Raw genomic sequence first — 21,048 nt, forward strand, 5'->3', positions numbered from 1 at the left:
CTGGAAGGAGAGCAGTAGTGTTACGACATAGGCTTCTATCCTTAGCCCTGCCTCATTCTGCATGTTTATTCAGCATAGATGAAAAGGAAGAAAGCTTATTTCTCAGATTTGCAGATGCCACGGAACTAGGACAATTAACCAATACGTTTACTTGGTAAGATAGCTTAAGATCTCACTTAACCAAAATAGATTGAAACGATGTGGCCAAAATGAAGACAAAATTAAGGTAAATGTAAATAAGTTAAACTCAGTATGAGCCAGAAGTGGTTGCCAGTGAAGTAAGACAGTTTTAGGTTGTGTTAAAGGTAGTGTAGTGTCCGGAAAAGGCACGCTGTTCCAGACCCATGGCCTTATGTTCTATTTTGGACACCCAGTCTGAGGAAGAGATAAACTGGAGAGCCAGCCTCCAAGGAAGCCCTTGTCACATGAGGAGCGGTGAAGGAGTGTTAGGGCTCCTGTCTTGTAAGAAAACTTGCCATTGCTTCAAATGCCGTTGTGAGGAGGAAGAGTGACGTAGCTGAGACAGTCCATACCCATGGTTGAGAGTGAAACAGAGGCATCAGAGCTGCTCTAAGTTGGTGCTTCTTCCCGCCGCACCTCCACCCTCGGGTCACCTAGTGGTCAGGAGTGGGAGTGTCGTGAGGGAGAAGAGGCTGAATCGGCCCCAGTTATATCAAGTCAAAGGCAGCCCGAGTGAAGAACTCAACCTGTGGGGAAGAATAGGAGGTGATCCTTAAAGCCAAATTTTTTTATTTAATTTTTTTTATTTTTATTTTTTTTTTGCGCTACGTGGGCCTCTCACTGCTGTGGCCTCTCCCGTTGCGGAGCACAGGCTCCGGACGCGCAGGCCCAGTGGCCACGGCTCACGGGCCCAGCCGCTCCGCGGCATGCGGGACCCTCCCGGACCGCGGCACGAACCCGCGTCCCCCGCATCGGCAGGCGGACCCCCAACCACTGCGCCACCACGGAAGCCCCAAAGCCAAATTCTAAGTACAGTTCAGGGTGGCAAGCAGGCATGGACCGCCTGGAGCCACGTGATATTTCAATTCTTCCAGGAACAGTTTGATTACTCTGTTAGTCCTCTCTTGTGAGCATCTGGAAGGGATGTTTGAAACTCCTAGGTCTCGCACAAGGAATTAATCACTGGGCGCTGTTCAGACACTCCGTCTACTTCCTTCTCTAGTACAGGCCTCTGGAGAGGAAGCAGCTACTATCAGTGCATCGTAATCTGAGAGCTTCTATAACATACCAGACACACTGGGGATATCAGATACCGTGGATTTTAGTTAATAAATTTCCTCATAGAAAATAAATAGATGACAGTCTTGTTCTGACAATTCTGATCTCTAGTGATTGGTGGTTTGGCTGGTTTTTCTTCCTAGGCTATTGAGTGGGTGGGTTTGTGTGTCTTCTTTCCTCTTCCATTTTCTCGGTTTTATAATTACATACTTGTGATACACTCTTTTTTTGTAACATCTTTATTGGAGTATAATTGCTTTACAATGTTGTGTTAGTTTCTGCTGTATAACAAAGTGAATAAGCTATATGCATACGTATATCCCCATATCCCCTCCCTCTTGCATCTCTCACCCCTCTAGGTGGTCACAAAGCACTGAGCTGAGCTCCCTGTGCTATGCAGCTGCTTCCCACCAGCTACCTATTTCACATTTGGTAGTGTATATATGTCAGTGCTACTCTCTCACTTCGTCCCAGCTTACCCTTCCCCCTCCCCGTTTCCTCAAGTCCATTCTCTACATCTGCATCTTTATTCCTGTTCTGCCCCTAGGTTCATCAGAACCTTTTTTTTCTCCCCCCTCCCCCGTACGCGGGCCTCTCACTGTTGTGGCCTCTCCCGTTGCGCAGCACAGGCTCCAGACACGCAGGCTTAGCGGCCATGGCTCACGGGCCTAGCCGCTCCACGGCATGTGGGATCCTCCCGGACCGGGGCACGAATCCGTGTCCCCCGCATCGGCAGGCAGACTCTCAACCACTGTGCCACCAGGGAAGCCCAGAACCATTTTTTTTTTAAGACTCCATACATATGTGTTAGCATATGGTATTTGTTTTTCTCTTTCTGACTCACTTCACTCTGTAGGACAGACTCTAGGTCCATCCAACTCACTACAGATAACTCAATTTCGTTTCTTTTTATGGCCGAGTAATAGTCCATTGTATATATGTGCCACATCTTCTTTATCCATTCATCTGTCAGTGGACACTTAGGTTGCTTTCATATCCTGGCTATTGTAAATAGTGCTGCAATGAACATTGTGGTACATGTCTCTTTTTGAGTTATGGTTTTCTCAGGGTATATGCCCAGTAGTGGGATTGCTGGGTCGTATGGTAGTTCCATTTTTAGTTTTTTAAGGAACCTCCATACTGTTCTCCTTAGTGGCTGTGTTGTGATATACTCTTAAGTACAATTTTGTTATTTTAACATTTTAATTAAAGGCATTTGGGTGGGCTTCAGGTTCCTGAGAAGAGAGAACACTCATTGGCATCTCAAAGATTAGACTGAATTCAGTTAACCAATGATGCAAGCCCCAGGATCTGAACCATCCAGAAATCAGGGTCTTGGCAGACTGTGGGACCACTGTCTTCTGTTCAACTGCAGTCAGACACCTGGGCACTTACTGCCCTCTTTCCCTGGCTGATGGTAGATTTCATACAATAACCAAGAGAGCCAGATATCCTTCAGTGGAAGCACAGAGGATAAGTGTCTCCAAAACAGTATGTAAATCCAGGGTCTGACATGAAGAAAGTATTCAGAAAATGTCATTTTCCTTTCCGAGCTCAGAAGTGTTCGCCAACCTTCCTCTCTTCTTGCTGGTTAGTTGGGAAACAGGCTGAGACTTGAGGACATTGCTGTTGGTTTGGTCTGCCTACCATGGGTGAGTGCATCCTGAACTTGAACCAACCAGAGAATTGGGAATGAGTCAACATAAAAAATGAATAGTGAGGGCTTCCCTGGTGGCGCAGTGGTTGAGAGTCCGCCTGCCGATGCAGGGGACACGGGTTCGTGCCCCGGTCCGGGAAGATCTCACATGCCGCGGAACGGCTGGGCCCGTGAGCCATGGCCGCTGAGCCTGTGCGTCCGGAGCCTGTGCTCCGCAACGGGAGAGGCCACAACAGTGAGAGGCCCGCGTACCGCAAAAAAAAAAAAAAAAGAAGAAGAAGAATAAAAAGTTAAAAAAAAAAAAAAAAGGCTGGAAAGCTATATAGTGAAATAGTGTGGTTTCTTGGATAATGAGCTTAAGGTGATTATTTTCTTCCAGTTTTATTGAGGTATAATTGACATACAGCACTGTGTAAATTTAAGGTGTACAGCATAATGATTTGACTTACATATATCATGAAATGATTATCACAGCAAGCTTAGTAAAGATATACAAAATTAAAGAAGTTCAATTTTTTAATTAAAAATCTTTTCCTTGTGATGAGAACTCTTAGGATTACTCTCCTAACAATTTTCATATATAACATACAGCAGCATTCATTATGTTTATCACGTTGTACACTCCATCCCTAGTACTTCTTTATTCTGTAAGTGAAAGTTTGTACCTTTTGACTGCCTTCATCCAGTTCCCCTTGCCCCTACTCCCCACTTCTGGTAACCACAAATCTGATCTCTTTTTCTATGAGTTTGTTTGTTTTTTGTTTTTTGTTTTGTTCAATTCTTCCAGGAACAGTTTGATTACTCTGTTAGTCCTCTCTTGTGAGCATCTGGAAGGGATGTTTGAAACTACTAGGTCTCGCACAAGGAATTAATCACTGGGCGCTGCAATGAACATAGGGGTGCATATATCTTTTCTAATTAGGAGTGGAATTGCTGGATCATATGGTAGTTCTATTTTTAATTTTTGAGGCAACTCCATACTGTTTTCTATAATGGCTGCACCAATTAACATTCCCACTAACAGTGCACAAGGGTTACCTTTTCTCCACATCCTTGCCAATGCTCATTATTAATTCTTTTGCATGTAGCTATCCACGTTTCCTGACACCATTTATTGAAGAGGCTGTCTTTTCCCATTGTATATTCTTGCCTCCTTTGTCATAGATTAATTGTTCATATAAGTGTGGGTTCATTTCTGGGCTCTCTATTCTGTTCCATTGACCTATGGTTCTGTTTTTCTGTCAGTAGTATACTGTTTTGATGACTGTAGCTTTGTAGTATAGTTTGAAATCAGGGAGTACACCTCCAGTTTAGTTCTTTCTCAAGATTGTTTTGGTTATTTGGGACCTTTTGTGTTTCCATACAAATTTTAGAATTATTTGTTCTAGTTCTGTGAAAAATGTCATTGATATTTTGATAGGGATTGCATTGAATGTGTTAATTCCCTTGGGTAGTTTGGTCATTTTAACAATATTAATTCTTCTAATCCATGAACACAGTTTATTGTTCCATCTGTTTGTGTCGTCTTCAGTTTCCTTCATCAGAGTCATAGTTTTGTGAGTACAGGTCTTTTACCTCCTTAATTAGATTTATTCCTAGGTGTTTTATATTTTCTTTTTGCTTCTGGGCATTTTTTAAAGTTCTAAATGCAATTTTTATTCAAATTTTAGAAAAGTTTTAGATTTACAGGAAAATTGCATATATAGTACAGAGAGTTTCCATATACACCATACTTGGTTGCCCTTATTATTAATATCTGATGTACCATTTCACAGTTAATGAACCAATTTGATACATTGTTAAATTGAGTCCTTAGTTTTTAGCTAATGACCTTTTTCTGTTTCAGGATTCCACCTGGAACAGACGTTTTATTTATTTATTAATAAATTTATTTATTTTATTTATTTATTTTTGGCTGCATTGGGTCTTTGCTGCTGCACGTGGGCTTTCTCTAGTTGTGGCGAGCGGGGGTACTCTTGGTTGCAGTGTGCGGGCTTCTTGTTGTGGTGGCTCCTCTTGTTGCAGAGCATGGGCTCTGGGCGCGCGGGCTTCAATGGTTATGGCGCGTGGGCTCAGTAGTTGTAGTTCAGGGGCTCTTGAGCGCAGGCTCAGTAGTTGTGGCACATGGGCTTAGTTGCTCTGCGGCATGTGGGATCTTCCCGGACAAGGGCTCGAACACGTGTCCCCTGTGTTGGCAGGCAGGTTCTTAACCACTGTGCCACCAGGGAAGCCCAGACGTTATATTTAGTCATGACAACATTTTAAAAATACTGGAATTCATAATTCCCTGGCGGTCCAGTGGTGAGGACTTCGTGCTTTCACTGCCAAGGGTCCAGGTTCAATCCCTGGTTGGGGAACTAAAATCCCACAAGCCGTGCAACGTGGACACACACACGCAAAAAAAAAAAAGATGGAAAATACTGGAATTCACATATATTACTTATAAGGTATGTTCTTTATTAGAGATGTGGTCTGATGGACACAAACGTTAGCTCATGAATTCTGAACGTAACTAAATTCTGAACGTAACTAATTCTGAACGTAACTAAAAGTAAAAGCAGAATTTGGCTTTTCAATTCTGGATCTTGTGTGACCTTATCTTTACCTCATTAAGTGCTGTGTACTGTACAGACAGATTCTTAAAGGCCAAATTTCTGCCGGGGGAAATAGTTTAAGAGGTGAGTATGGGTGTTAATTTGTTTTCATGAAAAGTCCAAACTCAGGAAGAAACTGATTTGGGCTTCTGACCCAGATTTCAACTTGAGTACTTCAGAGGATGAGGTGATCTGTAAGTGACCACTTGGACAAAAGGTCAAATGAAAAAGAAATGAGTTTTTTGGTGGCACAAAACAGGAGGCCCTGGGCTTCCCTGGTGGCGCAGCGGTTGAGAGTCCACCTGCCGATGCGGGGGACACGGGTTCGTGCCCCGGTCCGGGAAGATCCCACATGCTGCGGAGCAGCTGGGCCCGTGAGCCATGGCGGCTGAGCCTGCGCGTCCGGAGCCTGTGCTCCGCAACGGGAGAGGCCACAACAGTGAGAGGCCCGCGTACCGCAAAAACAAAACAAAACAAAACAGGAGGCCCTCTTCTCATATAACAAGATCCTCTGGCCTTAGAAAAGCCATGTTAGATCTGCCCTTTCAGATTCTGATGCTTTATTTTGTACTGAAAGTTCATATTTGTGGTAGTATTGGGCCTTCCTTATCTACAGTGGGTCAGAAACTGTGGATAGGTAACATCCCAGCCCAAGCTGGAGTGGAAGGAAGGGCTCCAAGGGATACTTGGGAGCTATGCAGACCACCCCCTTGTCCTCAGTCCCCACAGGAGTTTCCTAGGAAATAACAAGGTCCTATCAAATAGTGATGTCAAGTGGCCACAGATGAGGTTGAGAGGGAGACTGGAGCCATGAATGCTTCGGGTCAAGTTTCCATCCACAAATGGAGCCTTCCACTGATATGGCTCTAGGGCACTGGGAAGTTTAAAACTATGGGACAGCGTTACACCTCTGCCGTGGCTTTATAAAGTTGTAACTAGGATAGTGCTAGTTGTGAGAGTACAGGCCAAGGACAGCTGACCCTTGAACAACGTGGGGGTTAGAGGCACTGACTTCTGTGTGGTTGAAAATCCACATATAACTTTAGAGTTGACCCTCTGTATCTGCAGTTCTTCAACCACTATTAGTTCCCATTATTGATATTTTGGCCAAGTTCTCTGCAAAATTCTAATGATAAAATTTGCCCAGCTTTTGCCACAGGAGTGTTTGTGAATAACATGAAAGTGCTTTGTAAAGTGAGCATAATACAATGCGGTCATGATTGAGAATGCCTTAGTGTGTTTTGTAGGCTTCACCTGTGGTTCCCATTAATTCACTGCATCATCCCCACCTTGGAACACCCTTAGGAACCTGAGCTCAGGTTAATAAGCAGCTCTAAAGCGAAATTGTGATATATCTCTTCAGAGTAGGGTGAAGTTTCTAGAAAAATATTCCTGTAATCCTGTTATAGCTTTTGGTGACCTTTCTAAAACATGGCAAGTGCTTTTTTTTTTCTTTTTCTTTTTTTTAAAACTAGAGCCTGATGTCCACTGGGACCTGGATATCAAATGGAGACGGGCGCTGCTGCCATCATGGACTGTTCATTCGTACTGCACTTTAACATTTTCTCAGACAGCATCCAGTTCTCACAACCACAAGTTCACATTCTCATTTTATGGGTGAGCCAAATGTTAGCATGGTTGATAGACTCAAATGCAGGCCTCTGACTACACCCTCTCATTGCATTATGCCTGAAGATTGAATTTCTTGGGTAGGACTTCAACCAATTTGTTACTAGTTGCGGCTCCTTCCAAGGCTTGTGAATTGTGTAAGAGTGGATCAGGCTGGCCTAGGACTGGTTTGTACACCCGTAAAGAAGGCACTTAAATGTTTAGAAAATGAATATCAGGTAAGCCGCTCCTTCCCAGAGCCCTGCCGCGTCTATCCCCCATCCTGACCACTGGTCGACCCCATATTCCCCTAACTCGTAGGGCTGCAGCGCAGACGGGAGGCCAGGTGGGCATCGCTAGGCCAAAATTGGGCTTCGAAGGTCGCCTCTCCACCTCCACCCCCAGTACCCCCCACCCCCCCAACCCCCCCGGCGGAGGACGCGGCCTAGTCTCCGAAAGGGGGCTGGTGTGCGGGGTCCAGAAGCGCGCAGACCCCACCGCAGCTCCCGGCCAACGGATCCGAAAGACTACAGCCCCCAGCATGCCTCGCGGCCGCCCGCTCGGCCCAGCGCGCGTGCGCGGTGGCGCCGCCGAGGGCCGACAAGGACTGAGCTTGGAGCCTGAGAAGCGTTGGCACGGTGGTGGCGGAGACCCGCGGCTGCGGGGCAGCTGGACGTACCCCGCGGGGCAGGTGAGTGCGGAGCGAGAGGTTGGCCGAGACTCGCTGGGTCTGCGGGGCCCGGCGCCCACCCATGCCCCTCCGGTGGGGACTCTAGGGGCTGTGGACCGACCGACTGGCCCACGGACTTACGGGCCGAGGGGCAAGGCGGCGCCGTCGCCGGCCGGCCCTCGCTCGTGCGGCGCGCGGGGCTGGGGTCCCGGCTAGGCCCGGGCCCTCGAGGTCGGGCGCGAGGCCTGAGGGGCGCGGGCGGTGCTCGGGGCGGGGGGCGGCCTCCCGGGGAGGGACCCCCAGCCGGCGCAGCGGGAATGGGGGGCTCCCGGCGCCTGAGCTGTAGTGCCTTGGGGGCTCGAGCCCGATAACGGCCCCCTCCTGCGGCTGGGAGCAATTTACAGAAGCCGCACCTCAGGCTGGCGACCTTTTTTGTATTTTGGGTTTTTTTGATAAAACGGCTGCTTCGAATACGTTTACAGCAGCAGAGTCCTCTTCAGGTGTGACTTGTAACTTTACCTTAAAGATTCAAGTCTGCGGTCAGAACACAGGCTCAGATTCTGGCCAGACTCTGAACACACTGTAATATGGGTTTTTAACGCTGGAGAAATTGAGGCATGTACTATCCAGGACTCAGCCAGTGTGGTTAGGATTGGAATTTTGAAAATTGTTCTCATACATGGTTTAATGATAGATCCAAGATGTTTTTTATATGGGGCGGGGGGAGAGGTGATTTAAAGTCTCTTTTTGGTGACGAATGACTGTATCATATTTTCCAGTCTTGTGCTGCATATGCGATTTGTGGTGCGTTGGTGGCCCTTTTTTGCTTGCTCTTTGGTGGGATATTTAGAGGTGTCTGGAATATTCTTTACCCTTCTTTTTCTTTCTTGGTAAATTCAAGTTCCTAATCAGACTCTGTTTCACAAAAAGTGAATTTTCAACTTCGACTTGTTTATTTGTAGCTTTTGTGATTGTTTATGATTAAGTTTGTAGGTACACATATATTTCCTCCTCATCTCTTTTCCGTATCTTCCAGTTCTCTCTGAACTCTAAACGATGGAGTTATATTTTCTTTGTTTTACATATTTATTTGTGTTCTCCATAATTAGCTGGTAATTGATTCTAAATAATAGTCAACATCTTTCCTGTCTTTTAATAATCACAGGTGCCTGTAGCCTTTTCATCACTAATTGTTACATTAGCCTGGGCTTTAGCCCTCTTCTATCCCTTTTTAAGCATGGGTGTGTGTAATCTGGGAGAGAGGGCCGGGGTGAGGTGTTTCTCTTGACCAGATATAGGTAACAGGTGAACACGACCCATGGCATCAACTTTAGAAGGCTGTGAACAAAAATTGTTAAATATTAATCTTGTGAATTTGGGAACTTGTCAGGTTGACAGAAGAGTCGGTGAGGTACCTCACAGAAATGAACCTGACGTCAGGGTAAAATATTGAGAAAGGACCTCAGGAATCATCTCTTTTATCATACCGCCATCTTTCAGTGCCCAGAGTGGATGCTGGGGACACCTTGTTGGCTTAGAAACTTAAACAAGGTTCTGTGTGTTTGTGTTTTTGGTTTCTCTCTTCCTAGTTCTCAATGAACGCTTTGGCAGGAGCTCAAAATCTGGTACATTTGATAATTTAACATCAGTTTCATCTGCTTATTCTCCAGATTGTCTCTCTTCCTCAGCTGGTGACATCAGTAATTTTCCACAGCAGCCATTCATGAGCTCATGCAGACTGTCACAAGGAAGTGGAATAGCACAGAGGGTGGCACATACAGGAGAAATAAGGATCTTGTTTCTTTGCCGTCACATATTACACAAGGAGTGAGACAGGAAATCTGGACTGAAGCACAAACTATGTGGGAGGGGTTAGCACACCAGAGTCCAGGCTTCCACATACGGTAATAATCATTGGTACCACTTACTGAATCTCTTCTCTTTGCCAAGTGCTGTAATCGTCACAGTGAAGTGCAGGTTTATCGTTGTCATTTTATATGTGTGTAAGTTGAAGTACAGAGGTTAAGTGATTTGTCCACAGACATAGTGACAGGGCCAGAATGCAAATTCAGGTCTCTGATTCTGACATCCCCGCTCTTCCTGCTGCACTGTACTACCCTACCAACATATATGTTCAAGTCTTTCTCATTCTCAAAGAAAAAAACAAAAAACCCCACCTTTCCTGTGGCCACCTTTCTTCTTCAAACTACTGTCACTTCCCATCTGTTTCCTTTCTAGATTTGTCCTTAAAAAGCAAACTCTATGCTCTTCTCTTCCGTTTACTCCTTATTTCATTGCAGTCTGGCCCCCACCCCTCGACTCTATTGAAATTTTTCTCATGAACTCCACTCAGCCATTGATTGAATACCTACCTTAGGTACCATCTTCTAGACTTAACAAAGAGGCTGAGATGGTTCTTGCCCTGAGGGAGTTTAGGAGCTAATGAGGGAGAAAAAGAATTTCATACATGTCACTGTATGTTAACTCCTGACCGAGCAGTCTTTGCTCTTGGGAGTGGGGGAGGAAGACTTCACTGAGAAGGTGATAGTGGACTGCCAACAGAGAGAAACCCTAAGTTGTTCCAGACAGTGGTGTCAGGACTGCATGCGTAGGTGTGGACTTTTAGAAGTTGTTAGAAGTTGTATCTCGCCAGTGAGAGATGGTACAGTTGAAATATACAGTGTAGGCTTTAGAGTCTGCCAGACCTGGGACCTGAGCCTTAATTTCTTCTTCATAATACCTGCCTACAGTGTCAGCTCTGTGAAAGTAGGGCCTTTGTCTTTTTCACCACCCCACTCCTCTCTCCTAGAACACTGGTCAGTAGATGTTTGTGGAGTGAATACCTCACAGGATGTTGTTCAGCTCGCGGGAGGTGCTAGACTCCCAGCAGCACCATGTGACTGAAGTAACGACGCTGACGTTCAGTGTGGTTTGTGAACTGATTTTGAAGACACCATTGTTTGAAACAGTATACATATAATCACCTCTCCTTTTTGAACATTTAGGCTTGTTAATTTATGCTCACAATTCATAAATGAGGAGAGAGACGTTCACCTCTTTTCTGTAGGCACAGTTAACTGTGTGTTTTCACTTCCAATATTATGCCTCTTTTGCAGTTATAAACACATCTCTGCTTTTTCTAAGTGTTTGTGATGTAGGTTTTGTATGTATTTTTTTTCTGTGCTAATGTTCTGGATTGTTTGGGGAAGTTAATTTCTTTGGAATCATTAAATACCTTTATCAGTAAGAGTTAACGTGAGAAATGAGATTGGAAGCACCAGTCCGGTAATCAGAAGGCTTATTCTTGGGAAGGGCCTGATTTCCAATTAGGGCTAATAGATTTTTTTTTTTTCCTTAACAAAACCATACAACTATTCCTGGTCTTCCTAGATACCTAGTTAGCCTTCTAGCTAACATTCTAAATACATGAAACAACAGATCATTTCCCTCTTCTTGTGTTTGAGTTTCATTTGTAAATATCATTAATTTGTGTGACTTGAGGTTATAGGATTAAAAAAGTGGTCCAAGTACCACTTTTTTGTTTTGTTTTTGCTTTTGAAGTCAGTGGGATATAGTAATTAGCACCTACAATAAAGTTCAAATTCTGGCTCTACCACTTTAAACTTTGAAAACTTAACACAGTGATATTGCTTCCCAATGCCTCATTTTGCTTATCTGTAAAATTGGGATAATTACTACTACTGTCACCACTCGATAATAGCTCTTATTTATTGGTGTTTACTATAGACTTGGCACAGTTCTAAGAATTTTACTTCTATTAGCTCAATCATCACAACTACTCTTTATAGTAGTATTATGCGCACTTAGGGTGAGGAACAGTGACAAGATGGTCACCTGAGAGTTGTAATAAAGGTGTTTAATAATGTGATGGGTAGTTGTACTAAATGACCTGTAAAGTTCTCCTCAATTATGATTCTCTGATTGAAATCTCAGTCTCCAGACTCTGAGCCCTAGAGATTGTTCTAGAACAGACTGTTCCTGCCTTTCCCTGTATGGCCAGCCTGGTTTCCTGTTGTCTCTGTCTCACACCCCTGCTTCACCCAGCCCCTTACATTCTTTTTTTTTTTTAACAGTTTTTTTTAAATTATTTATTTTTGGTCATGCTGGGTCTTCGTTGCTGCACACGGGCTTTCTCTAGTTGTAGAGAGTGGGGGCTACTCTTCATTGCAGTGTGCGGGCTTCTCATTGCGGTGGCTTCTCTTGTTGCGGAGCACGGGCTCTAGGTGCATGGGCTTCAGTAGTTGTGGCACACGGGCTCTAGAGCACAGGCTCAGTAGTTGCGGTGCATGGGCTTAGTTGCTCCGCGGCATGTGGGATCTTCCCAGACCAGGGATTGAACCTGTGTCCCCTGCATTGGCAGGCGGATTCTTACCCACTGCGCCACCAGGGAAGTCCTGCCCCTTACGTTCTTCACATCACCTTCTCATTGAGCCTTCCCTGAACACCTAATTTAAAATTGCAACTTCCTGGGACTTCCCTGGCCGTCCAGTGGTTGAGACTCTGCATTTCCAATGCAGGGAGCATGGGTTTGATCCCTGGTCGGGGAACTAAGATCCCTCATGCCGCGCAGCCAAAAAAAAAAAAAAGTTATTGTCTAACCCTAAGGTTTATAACAGCAGGAGGACAACCTCCTCTGACATCTTTCCTGAAATTTCTGGTGATAATGATGCTGGTCTGAGTGTAAGGCAGTTTGCCTGTTACCATGTTGTTCCCAAGTTTTTGATTCAGTTTGAGGTTGGGATAGTGGAAATAGCAGACTTAGCTTCTAGTCTGGCTGTGTCACCTACTCTCTTTACGGCTTTAAATGAGTCTTTTGATGTCTTTAGCCTCAGTTTCTTTCTTTTGAAAAAAGTAAGAGGGAGATGAACTCAAAGATCCTTCTAACTCCATCATTCGTGACTGATCTAAGAGCCTTTGCCCTGCGCCCAGCACTGAAGAAGCTAATGATCTCTAAACATAGGTGCAGGTCTGTTAGAGAAATTCATTTGCTCTTGTACTATGGGGATTCTCTCCTAATTTATATTTAATTTGGAATTTTCACAAAAATTTATGTTTCTTAATACAGTTGCTTGTATCATGTTTTAACTCTGCCTGGCTCCCACTGGGCTCCATTCCCAAGTCAAGGTACATTGTTCTTACACATGCACAAGTGGCTTCTGTGTCTTCCCAGAGCACTGTGCTGGAGAATTGACAACTCAGTTGTACTAGTCAGTGTGGTAGAGAGGGACCACTTAGGAGTCACTTCTGACTCACTGACTGATATGGACAAGCTGCTTAACCTCTCTGAGCCCTGGTTTTCTCAAGTGTAAAATGGGGAGTGCTTAGTAAGTATGGTAAATGCTCAGTAAACACTTTTCCTTCTTTCATTGTATCTCCCTTCTAATACCTCCATCTAACCACTGCCACAAAGTACATAGGATTGGATTACCATACTCTAGGGTTATTAGGTAGGTGTTTTCATATCTGCAAATGAAAAATTCCCAGTAATTATATAGATGGTATGGCCAAATGAGTGACTTAAAGGTAGTTTTTGACCTCTATGGTTTAATTATATGAGGAATAGGGACTTTGTTAACTATATTTATGATCTGTTCCTTTTAAGTGCTCGAAGCTCCTATGTTAATATAAAGCTTTAAATATAAATATTTCAGTGCCCTTTTTTGCCAGTCAGCCCTCAAGGAGCTTTATTTTCCTCACAAACTCTTGTCTGCATTTTTCAGAGCTACCTGAATGTCGAGTTGAGGTTAGGTACCCATTGTTTGTTTCACTTGTACTTCTAAGGAGGGTGTTGCTCCCCAGCCCTGGTGGTGGGAATGACAGAAGGTCCATGCAGTACATTGCTTCTGCTTTCCTTATCACAGTCCAGGTGCTTCCAGGCTGTAAATCTTAGGGGAGTGATCCTGGGAGGTACTCAGGGAAGTGATCAGATTACCTTGGGTGATTATTTTACAGGAAGACCTAGAGTGGATGGGCCTGGTGCAGAAGCCTGCACAGGAGAGCCTCATTTACCTGGTGCTGCTGTGCAGGAGAGGGAGAGCCATATCTGGGCTTGTGGAGTTCTGGCGGGGAGAGTCCTGTTTCCCTCGTCTGTGTTTCCAGTCCGTGCTCTACCTGGCACAGTCATGCCTAAATCTTGCCTGAAGGAACACTATCTCTGGTCACAAAGAAAATATTGACTCAGGGACGGGGAAACAGCCCCAGCTGTAAGCCTGTGGGAGCGGGAGTGGAGGGAGTGGAGCGCACCCAGGTGTTGATTCCTGGGTCGTTTTGCTCTTTAGCTGATGCCTGTTTGGAAGGAGGCAGTTTGAGAAATTTGGATGCCTTTTTCACTGGGGCGATTAAGAATAAAGTGAATAATAAACATGTTTTCAACAAGAATGATTGGGGTGACTGGAGGGGGGAGCCAGTTCTAGAAGATTAGTGCCACTAGCTGCTTTATCGTGGTGTTTGGTGGGGCTCAAGTTTTGAGACTTTCTTTCCATACTGTGGTAATTGCTTCATTTAGCAGCATGCTCTAAGAGAAAGTGGTGGGTTCTAAGGTCTGAAAGAAGGGTGCTGCGGCTGGAGCATCGAGCGAGTGTCCAAGGCTGAGAGATGAAGCTGGAACGGTCAGCAGGGACTACTAGCTCATGCAATCTTAAAAGTCAAGTTAACAAATTTGGACTTTTTTTCCAAAAGTCAGAGGGAAGAAAAGGGGCTTTAAAGAGGAGAAGGAAATAATCAGTTGCATTTAAAAAGGATTTCTGTGCTGGGTAGAGAGTAGAATCTGCAGAATCAGAAATTCTGAGGGGTGGACCCCAGCTGTCTGGGTTTTAAGAGCTGTCTGTTTTTGTGTTTTTCTAATTTATTTACTTATTTTTGGCTGCATTGGGACTTTGTTGCTGTGCGCGGGCTTTCTCTAGTTGCGGTGAGAGGGGGCTACTCTTCGTTGCGGTGCGCGGGCTTCTCATTGCAGTGGCTTCTCTTGTTGCGGAGCATGGGCTCTAGGCACGCGGGCTCAGTAGTTGTGGCTCGCGGGCTCTAGAGCGCAGGCTCAGTAGTTGTGGCGCACGGGCTTAGTTGCTCCGCGGCCTGTGGGATCTTCCCAGAACAGGGCTCGAACCCAGTCCCTTGCATTGGCAGGCAGATTCTTAACCACTGCGCCACCAGGGAAGCCCTGTCTGGGTTTTAAAGAAGCCCTCCAGGTGATTCTGATACACTCTGCAGTTTGAGGACCACTGATGGAGTTCATTTAAGAGAAAGGGAACAATATTGTAAAGTCAGGGAACTAAACTCCATGGTATTGCTGAAGTGTAGCTTGTATTTTTTAAAAGTAGTTATTTTATATGCCTAAATAAAGAAATAAGATAAGCTAATAAAACGTACATTACATAATCAGTCTAAATCACTTACCTTGGAATGTCAATAAAATGGACATAAGCCCTATATCCCACATTATGTGAGAAGGCCAACACCCTCCCCCAGGTTTTTCAAATTTAACTTCTTTAATTCTCATAACAACGTGTAAGGTAGGAATTATTATCCCTATTTTCAGACCTTTCTTTGATTTTCCCCTCAAACCACAGTCAAGGCTATTATGAGTCCAGCAGGCTTTCTTGAAGGTATGTATGCCAAAGGGGTATTACCTTGCAACAGCACACTAACTTAAATTGGGGTTTGGATTGTTCTTTGCTTAAGAGGCATTTGGTCCACCCCTAAGGCCTCCCCACTCCCAGGCACGCAGCATGTCACTGTCTCATGGGTGGCTCTGTCCTGAAGGATGCAGCTCCTTACCCATCTCTGGACTGCTGTTCCCTTCCCCTCTGTAGTCCAGGCCACCCCTACCTCCAAATTTCCATTGCTAGACAATCGATAGATCTCTCCTTTTCTAATCTGTGGCTTCAAGGTTTACCTTCCACCTTTAAGGAGCTTATCAAAATATTTTCCCAAAGATAAACCTCCTCTCTGGGAAGCATTCTGGAGCCAACTTTACTTTTTTAAATAAATTTATTTATTTATTTTTGGCTGCGTTGGGTCTCCGTTGCTGCACGCGAGCTTTCTCGAGTTGTGGCAAGCAGAGGCTACTCTTCATTGTGGTGTGCGGGCTTCTCATTGCGGTGGCTTCTCTTGTTGCCTAGAGCACAGACTCTAGGCACACGGGCTTCAGTAGTTGTGGCACGCGGGCTTAGTTGCTCCGTGGCATGTGGGCTCTTCCCGGACGCAGGAAGATTCCTTTCCTTCCTTCCTCCCTTCCTCCCTCCTGCCCGCCCTTCCTTCCTTCCTTCCTTCCTTCCTTCTTTCTTTCTTCGTTGGGTCTTCGGTGCTGTGCGTGGGCTTTCTCTAGTTGTGGCAAGCGGGGTCTACTCTTTGTTGAGGTGAATGGGCTTCTCAATGCGGTGGCTTCTCTTGTAGCAGAGCACGGGCTCTAGGCGCTCAGGCTCAGTAGTTGTGCCTCTCCGGCTCTAGAGCACAGGCTCAGTAGTTGTGGCACATGGGCTTAGCTGATCTGCGGCATGTGGGATCTTCCCGGACCAGGGATTGAACCCGTGTCCCCTGCATTGGCAAGTGGATTCTCAAGCACTTCGCCACCAGGGAAGTCCTTGCAGGCGGATTCTTAACCACTGTGCCATCAGGGAAGTCCCAAGAGCCAACTATTAAAATAGTAATTTTCCACTGTCCTATTATTATAATATTATAAAATTTTAGGTTCATTTTAGGGATCACTAGGTTAATTACCTTGCTTCAAGTGACGTATTAAACTCAAATAGCAATAATTTGTTACTAATCTATTCTTTGATTCTGTTTACAAAGCTGACACTATAAAGTAGAAAAGGCACATTTTTTAAAAATCCAAATCCTCTCCCAAACTAGACAAATATACTTCATTTAAAAAAATCTTCAAAGGGCAAGTTCCTCACAGCACTGTTTTTATTGCAAAAATTGCTGTTAGGTGCTTAAATGTTGTATCTACAGATGACTACATTAGTAAATTTAGGACATATGGTTATAAATACTGCATGATTACTGGGGAAATGCTGATAATTTGATGTGCAGTAGAGAAAAATATTTTAAAATCTGAAATATAAGAACTGTGTATGTGTGTAGAGAAAAACCAAAAGAGAGCATAGGAAAGAAGAAAGTGTGATTTATTGAGATGGCAAACTTTTTAAAAAATTTTAGGAAATAGCAGAATTTTAAAAAATTTTGATTTCTGTTAATGTCATTGTGTTAGTATAATTACAAAACTTAGAGGAGAGTCCCGCACTTCCTTCCCATGATAAACCCAGTGACTGTATATGCTGCAGAGATTTTCTTCTGACCTATAGCTTACATGTATCCTGCTACCACTTAAGTCTGTCATCTGTGTTCTCAGTAGAAAAGAGCGGAACTGTGTAAAGTGCCCAGAAGTGCTCGGAAGAAGCTCCCCTGAGCCTCGGGCTCTGACAGCCAGTGTCCTACCTGACCCCAGCTCGGGTGTGGCTGGGGACCAAGTAAGCGCCCGATCTGTGGAGAAAACTCGGGACGGGGAGGCATATCTGTACAAGTAGATTCGGAAATAGCATTTTTTCCCCCTTAGAGTCTGTCTTGCAAATTGATGTACTTTTCTGGTCTCCTGGTTTATAAGCATCTTTTTCCTTTAAACTGCTTTTAGTGACTTTTGCTTTGGGCAGAGAATTTCATTTCAGTGTACTGGAAAGAAACTGCAACTCCATGTGAAGTCATACACCTGGGGATCTTGTTTAGCCTTAAACAAAACAAAACAAAAAATTGGTGTGGAAACCTGGTTTCAGCAGCTTAGGGAGTTCCTGACTTCACAGTTGCTGTTAAGATGTCAGATTCATGCTGAGCAGTGTTAGAAAAGTGTTAGTTACAAATGAGAGAGAAAGTGATCCTTTTCACAGTTATAGATATAAGCTATCTCTAATAGTTTGCACCTTTTTTTTCACTTTTGCTTTCTTTGGTTTCGTATAAATCCCTGTGGAGATGGATATTTGAGGTGATAAGTAGTAGCCCTGTGAGAGGAAGAGGAGGGCAGGATACAGAGAAACTGCATGGTTGTTTTAAGTTCAGGCTTCATTTGTGGACCTCAGAAAACTCAAGGACTCATTCTTATTCCCTCAGTGTTCTGTACTTAAACTGTAATTTTTAAAATTGAGATATAATTCATGTACCATAAAAATCACCCTTTTAAAGTATACAATTCAGAGGTTTTCAGTATATTCACTGTTGTGCAACCATCACCACTAATTCCAGAGTATTTTCATCACCCCCAAAAGAAACCACATATCCACTAGTAGTAATTCCCTATTTCCCCCTCCCTCCAGCCCCTGGCAACCACTAATCTACCTTCCTTCTCTATGGATTTGCCTATTCTGAGCATTTTATATAAATAGAATTATACATTGTGTGGTCTTTTGTGACTGGCTTCCTTCACTGAGCATAATGTTTTCAAGGTTCATCCACGTTGGTACATGTGTCAGTACTTCATTCCTTTTTATGGATGAATAATATTCCATTGTATGGATATACACGTTTTGTTTATCCATTCATCACTTGATGGACATTTGGATTGTTTCCACTTTTGGTTTTTTGTTTTCGTTTTGTTTCCACTTTTGGACTATTATAAATAATGCTGTTGTGAACATTCATGTACAATTTTTGATGTGATATATTATTTTTAAACACAATACCTCTGTACTTTTTCAAAAAAGAGAACATTTAAAATCAAAACTAATGAGCCCCATACTCCTACCACAAAATCAGCCATATTCCTTTTTATATTACCTTCAACATGTATATATTATATATTTTTTAAATGGCTGAAATCACATACTATCTTCATGCTGATGACTACTTTTCTTCTCTTCCCTCTTCAACTCACTTCAACTGGACTTCCACCCTCACCATTAAAAATTAAAGCTCTCTCATAAATCGTAGCAATGTTTTCTTTTTTTTTTTTTTTTTTTTTTTTTTGCGGTACGCGGGCCTCTCACTGTTGTGGCCTCTCCCGTTGCGGAGCACAGGCTCAGCGGCCATGGCTCACGGGCCCAGCCGCTCCGCGGCATGTGGGATCTTCCCAGACCGGGGCATGAACCCATGTCCCCTGCATCGGCAGGCGGACTCTCAACTACCGTGCCACCAGGGAAGCCCCGTAGCAATGTTTTCTTAGGTCAGTCTCCCAAGGCAATAGAAATTTAAAAATGGGACCTAATCAAACTTACAAGCTTTTGCACAGCAAAGGAAGCCATAAACAAAACGAAAAGACAACCTACGGAATGGGAGAAAATATTTGCAAATGACGTGACCGACAAGGGCTTAATTTCAATAATACACAAACAGCTCACACAACTCGATAACAAAAAAACAACCCGGGCTTCCCTGGTGATGCAGTGGTTGAGAGTCCGCCTGCCGATGCAGGGGACACGGGTTCGTGCCCCGGTCCGGGAGGATCCCACGTGCCGCGGAGCGGCTGGGCCCGTGGGCCATGGCCGCTGGGCCTGCGCGTCCGGAGCCCGTGCTCTGCAATGGGAGAGGCCACAACAGTGAGACGCCCGCGTAACGCAAAAAAAAAACAAAAAAAACAAACAAAAAAACCAACCCAATCAAAAAATGAACAGAAGACCTAAATAGACATTTCTCCAAGGAAGACATGTAGATGGCCAATAGGCACATGAAAAGATGCTCAACATCACTAATTATCAGAGAAGTGCAAATCAAAACTACAATGAGGGGACTTCCCTGGTGGCGCAGTGGTTAAGAATCCACCTGCCAATGCAGGGGACACGGGTTCAAGCCCTGGTCTGGGAAGATTCCACATGCTGCAGAGCAACTAAGCCCGTGTGCCACAACTACTGAGCCCGCGTGCCACGACTACTGAAGCCCACGTGCCACAACTGCTGAAGCCCGTGTGCCTAGAGCCCGTGCTCCGCAACAAGAGAAGCCACCACAATGAGAAGCCTGCACACCACAATGAAGAGTAGCCCCCGCTCACCACAACTAGAGAAAGCCCGCGTGCAGCAACGAAGACCCAACACAGCCAAAAAAAAAAAAAAAGAAACTACAATGAGGTATCACCTCACACCAGTCAGAATGGCCATCATTAAAAAGGCTACAAATAATAAATGCTGGAGAAGGTGTGAAGAAAATGGAGCCCTCCTACACTGTTGGTGGGAATGTAAATTAGTGCAGCCACTCTGGAAAACAGTATGGAGATTCTTTAAAAAACTAAAAATAGAGTTACCATATGATCTAGCATCCCACTCCTGGGGAAAACTCTAATTCAAAAAGATACATGCACCCCAGTGTTCACAGCAGCACTATTTACAAAAGCCAAGACATGGAAGCAACTAAATGCTCATTGAAAAATGAATGGATAAAGAAGATGTGGTATATATATACAATGGGATACCACTCGGCCATGAAAAAGAATAAAATAATGCCATTTGCAGCAACATGAACGGACCTAGAGATTATCATACTAAGTGAAGTAAGTAAAACAGAAGAAGACATATATGGTATCACTTATATGTGGAATCTAAAATATTATACCAATGAACTTATTTATAAAACAAACAGACTCACAGATATAGAAAACAAATTTATGGTTACCAAAGGGGAAGGGGGGAGCGGGATAAATTAGGAGTTTGGGATTAGCAGATACAAACTACTATATATAAAATAGATAAACAACAAGGTCCTTCTGTATAGCACAGGGAACTATATTCCGTATCTTATAATAACGTATAATGGAAACAAATATGAAAAGGAAGATGTATATATATATGTATAACTGAATCACTTTACTGTACACCAGAAACTAACAACACTGTAAATCAACTATACTTCTATCTTAATTAATTAATTAATTAAAACCAAAAGTTCAAGAAAAATAACACAATTGAAGCTCTTGTCAGTGTCACCACCAACCTCCAGCTTGCCAAACCAACAAACCAATGACCAATTCTCTGTCCTCCATAACACCTGACCTCTAAGTAGCACCTGACACTGATGATCACCTCCTCCTCGTAGAAACACTTTCTTTTGGTTTCCACAGTGCCACACACTGCTAGTGTTCCTTCTACTTCATTGGTCACTCCTCAAACTATTTTTTGTATATTTTTCTGCCTAACTTCTAAATGTTGGAATGTTCCAGGATCTGGTCCTCGGCCCCCTATTCTGCATTCTCTCCTTAGCCACGACATCTAGTCCTGGTGTTTCTCAGATTCACATCTCCAGTTCTGACTACTGCGAACTCTGTACTCATATATACAATTGCCCAG

The 21,048-nt window shown here is 44.1% G+C and overlaps 1 protein-coding gene across 3 annotated transcripts in view; it reads left to right on the top strand.

The window, feature by feature from the left end:
- The first annotated feature begins 7,676 nt into the window (after positions 1-7,676).
- The window catches only part of SGSM3 (small G protein signaling modulator 3), a 34,981-nt gene continuing 21,609 nt past the window's right edge, over positions 7,677-21,048 (top strand). For all 3 annotated transcript variants that reach the window (XM_060025713.1, XM_060025714.1, XM_060025715.1), the window contains exon 1: positions 7,677-7,789. The gene's annotated coding sequence lies outside the window, so the exon portion shown is untranslated. The remainder of the gene's footprint in view (positions 7,790-21,048) is intronic.

Source organism: Delphinus delphis, chromosome 11 (assembly GCF_949987515.2).
Source record: "Delphinus delphis chromosome 11, mDelDel1.2, whole genome shotgun sequence".
Taxonomy (NCBI): domain Eukaryota; kingdom Metazoa; phylum Chordata; class Mammalia; order Artiodactyla; family Delphinidae; genus Delphinus; species Delphinus delphis.